The sequence below is a fragment of the Drosophila serrata genome, unplaced genomic scaffold (genome assembly GCF_035046125.1).
Source record: "Drosophila serrata isolate PLE 108 unplaced genomic scaffold, ASM3504612v1 contig_4, whole genome shotgun sequence".
Lineage (NCBI taxonomy): Eukaryota > Metazoa > Arthropoda > Insecta > Diptera > Drosophilidae > Drosophila > Drosophila serrata.
The window spans coordinates 29765-34886 of record NW_028256902.1 but is presented as its reverse complement, the minus strand read 5'-3'; the positions used below and the strand labels follow the sequence as shown (position 1 = coordinate 34886).

The window sequence follows — 5122 nt, the reverse complement described above, 5'->3', positions numbered from 1 at the left end:
TTATTTTTTACTGTAATTTTAGGAATTTATTTTACTATTTTACAAGCTTATGAATATATTGAAGCTCCTTTTACTATTGCAGATTCTGTTTATGGATCTACATTTTTTATAGCAACAGGATTCCATGGAATTCATGTATTAATTGGAACAACATTTTTATTAGTTTGTTTACTACGACACTTAAATAATCATTTTTCAAAAAATCATCATTTTGGATTTGAAGCAGCAGCTTGATATTGACATTTTGTTGATGTAGTTTGATTATTTTTATATATTACAATCTACTGATGAGGTGGATAATTAATTAATTTTTATTTATATAGTATAAAAGTATATTTGACTTCCAATCATAAGGTCTATTAATAATAGTATAAATAATTTTTTCAATTATTTTAATTGGTTCTTTAATTTTAATAATTACAACAATTGTAATATTTTTAGCTTCAATTCTTTCTAAAAAAGCTTTAATTGATCGAGAAAAAAGATCACCATTTGAATGTGGATTTGACCCAAAATCATCATCTCGATTACCATTTTCTTTACGATTTTTTTTAATTACTATTATTTTTTTAATTTTTGATGTAGAAATTGCTTTAATTTTACCTATAATTATTATTTTAAAATTTTCTAATATTTTTATCTGAACAATTACTTCAATTATTTTTATTTTAATTTTATTAATCGGTTTATATCATGAATGAAATCAAGGAATATTAAACTGATCAAATTAATAGGGTTGTAGTTAATTATAACATTTGATTTGCATTTAAAAAGTATTGAATATTCAATCTACCTTATAATTAAAAGAATATGAAGCGATTAATTGCAATTAGTTTCGACCTAATCTTAGGTAATTTTACCCTTATTCTTTAATTGAAGCCAAAATAGAGGCGTATCACTGTTAATGATATAAATAGGTTATAACCTCAATTAAGGAAGTATGGTGATCAAGTAAAAGCTGCTAACTTTTTTCTTTTAATGGTTAAATTCCATTTATACTTCTATTTATATAGTTTAAATAAAACTTTACATTTTCATTGTAAAAATAAAAAAATTTTTTTTTTATAAATTACTAAAAATAATTCACTATATTCAAAGATTAAATAATCTCCATAACATCTTCAGTGTCATACTCTAAATATAAGCTATTTGAATATGAAAATAATAAGAAATTAAATAAAATTAAAATTCAAAATACAAACAATATTAAATAAATTTTTAATCTATTATTATGTATTAATAATAAAGTTTGAGAATAATTAACTAATTTTCTATATAAATGTTGACCACCAAAATATTCTGATCATCCTTGGTCAAATCTTTTTACAACTAATTGACCATAATTTAATGGATAAAAAATTATTCCATAAGTACTAATATAAGGTATAAATCATATTGAACCTAAAAATATAGAAATATTATAATTTAATAAAGATTTATTTAATGTAAAAATTTTTGTTATAGAAATTAAATATCCTAATAAACCACCACTAATACAAACAAATAAAGTTAACATTTTTAAATATAAAGGTAAACAAATTATATAAGGAATAGGAAAAATTAATCAATTTAATATTCTTCCTCCAATAATTCTTATAACTAATAAACCTAATATCCCTCGTAATATAACTCAACTTTCATCATTTAATATATTTAAACTTCCACAATTTAATTCTCCTGTTATTGAATAATAAACTAACCGAAAAGAATATATTACAGTTAATCCAGTAGAAAAAAAATATAAAAAGAAAGAAAATAAATTAATATTTCTAATTATAACAACTTCTAAAATTATATCCTTAGAATAAAATCCAGCTAAAAAAGGTATTCCACATAAAGCTAAATTAGAAACATTAAAACAAGCTGAAGTTAATGGTATATGAATTCTTAATCCTCCTATTAAACGAATATCTTGAGAATTATTTATATTATGAATAATAGCTCCAGCACATATAAATAACAAAGCCTTAAATAAAGCATGAGTTAAAAGATGAAATATAGCTAATTTATAAAATCCTATAGATAAAATTCTTATTATTAATCCTAATTGACTTAAAGTAGACAATGCAATAATTTTTTTTAAATCAAATTCAAAATTAGCTCCCAATCCAGCCATAAATATTGTTAATCCTGATAATAATAATAATAATTGACCTAATCAAGAAGTTCTTAAAATAATATTAAATCGAATTAATAAATAAACACCAGCTGTTACCAAAGTTGAAGAATGGACTAAAGCTGAAACAGGAGTAGGGGCTGCTATAGCAGCAGGTAATCAAGATGAAAATGGAATTTGAGCTCTTTTAGTTATAGCAGCTAATATTATTAATCTACCAATTACTAATATTTCAAATTCATTTTGTATAACTTCTAAATAAAAAATATAATTTCATCTACCATAATTTAATATTCAAGCAATAGCTAATAAAAAAGCCACATCTCCAATTCGATTAGATAGAGCAGTTAATATTCCAGCATTATAAGATTTAACATTTTGAAAATAAATAACTAAACAATAAGAAACTAATCCTAATCCATCCCACCCTAATAAAATTCTAATTAAATTAGGTCTAATAATTAATAATATTATTGATAAAACAAATATTAATACTAATATAATAAATCGATTAATATTTTCATCTCTTTCTATATATTCTTTTCTATAAAAAATAACTAAAGAAGCAATTATTAAAACAAAAGACATAAATAATAAACTTATTCAATCAAATAAAAAAGTTATTACAATTCTTACAGAATTTAATGAAACAACTTCTCATTCAATAAAATAAATTATATTATTTAATAAAAAATATAATCTTAAAAAAAAACATGTTAATCTAATAGAAATTAAATTAACAAATCTAATTCTACAAATTGATAAATATTTCACGATCTAAAATGAATTATTTCATATCACTAACACCACAAATTAGTATTTTTATTAAACTATTTAAATATAATATTAATATACAAGCATCTGATTTTAAAATTAATAAATTTAAAGGTAATCAATGTAATAGTATTAATAAATATTCACGAATTTTACCTCCTCTAAAAGAATAAATTCCAGAAAATAATTTTCCGTGTTGACTAAATGAATATAAATATAAGGTATAAGCAGCTCTAAAAAATGATAATAAAGACAATATAATTATAGAAATTCATGATCAAGATACAATTCTATTTAATAAAGAAATTTCTCCTAACAAATTTAAAGAAGGAGGAGCTGCTATATTTGTAGAACTTAATAAAAATCATCATAAAGTCATTGCAGGTATAAAATTTAATAAACCCTTATTAATTAATAAACTTCGTCTTCCTAACCGTTCATAAGAAACATTTGCTAAACAAAATAAACCAGATGAACATAATCCATGAGCAATTATTAATCTATAAGAACCACATAATCCTCAATAAGTTATAGTTATTAAACCAGCTAAAACAATTCCTATATGAGCAACAGAAGAGTAAGCAATTAAAGATTTCAAATCAGTTTGTCGTAAACAAACTAAACTTACTAAAACACCACCTACTAATCTAATTCTAATTCAAACAAATCTATATTTTAAATTTATTAATTGCAAAAATGAAATTACTCGTAATAACCCATAACCTCCTAATTTTAATATAATTCCAGCTAAAATTATAGACCCAGAAACAGGAGCTTCTACATGAGCCTTTGGCAATCATAAATGAACTAAAAATATAGGTATTTTAACTAAAAAAGCACATAATAAACAAAAATATAATAAATCATAATTAAATATAAAATTATTTATTAAATAAAAATTTATAGAACCAATTTTATTTATTAAATAAAAAATTCCAATTAATATTGGTAAAGAAACTAATAAAGTATAAAATAAAAGATATACTCCAGCTTGTAAACGTTCAGGTTGATAACCTCACCCTAAAATTAAAAATAATGTGGGAATTAATCTTCTTTCAAAAAATAAATAAAATATAAATAATCTTATTCTTCTAAAAGTTAAAACTAATAATAATAATAAAATTACAATATTAAATAAAAATGCTCTGTTCGTGTCTACATCCTTCATAGACTTGAAAAGTTCTGAACCGTTTAAGCCCAAATTTTTACACAACATGCGTTGAGGTTCCAGCTCGGTTATTGTCTACTTTTGATGTTGATAGCTTATCTGCGGTCGCGAATATATCAATTTTTTTTAGCGTTTCCCCGTGCCCCTACTGCTGCGCCCTCTACAGGCAGCCAGCTGAATCAAAGCATTTCCTCTCAAACATTCAACACATTTTGAAAGAAGAAACTTGAAAAGTTCTGAACCGTTTAAGCCCAAATTTTTAGAGAACATGCGTTGAGGTTCCAGCTCGGTTATTGTCTACTTTTGATGTTGATAGCTTATCTGCATTTGCGAATATATCACTTTTTTTTCGCGTTTCCCCGTGCCCCTACTGCTGCTCCCTCTACAGGCAGCCAGCTGAATCAAAGCATTTCCTGTCAAACATTCAAAACATATTGAAAGAAGAAATTGGAGATACAAATTTTATTTTTTTGTTCAGGTTCAGTAAGAAACGAAGTCATGCCACCAAAGAAGTCGAGATTGGGTCGTCGTATTCGCAATACAGAAGCAAAAAGACGTAAGATTACGAATATGACTGGCGAAGAACGGGCCTCCATCCGAGAGACGCGGCTGCGCGATGAACTTTTACTCATACAGGTTAATGGTTCGGAGGGCCGATTGCAATCATATATTGAAATGTCGTCAGTTGTTTCATCAGTACATTGTCGATATGTATGCAAAAATTGAAACAGAACGTTTGCTGTTCCTCCGATTGAATCAGACGAAACTTCGGTCGGATGAATATATACATTTACGGAATGCTGTGATGAATGACCGTAATACAACCAACGTTGGAAAGCTCACGATTTTGCCATCCTCATACATAGGTAGTTCACGCCACATGCAGGAATATGCTCAAGATGCCATGGCATATGTTCGTTGCCACGGCCGTCCAGACTTATTTATCACCTTCACATGCAATCCAGCTTGGGACGAGATAGTACAGCTGTTATTTCCTGGACAATCGTATAGGGATAGGCATGACATCACAGCCCGTGTTTTCAGACAAAAGCTCAAGTCACTGA

General features: G+C 25.6%; 1 pseudogene across 1 annotated transcript; it reads right to left on the bottom strand.

Moving 5' to 3' along the window:
- Positions 1-869: 869 nt before the first annotated feature.
- Positions 870-3478, bottom strand: LOC147645162 (NADH-ubiquinone oxidoreductase chain 5-like; annotated as a pseudogene). Its single transcript, XR_015273524.1, has 2 exons — positions 1288-3478; positions 870-898 (listed from the first exon to the last, which is right to left on the bottom strand). The product of XR_015273524.1 is annotated as an NADH-ubiquinone oxidoreductase chain 5-like (transcript).
- Positions 3479-5122: the final 1644 nt, after the last annotated feature.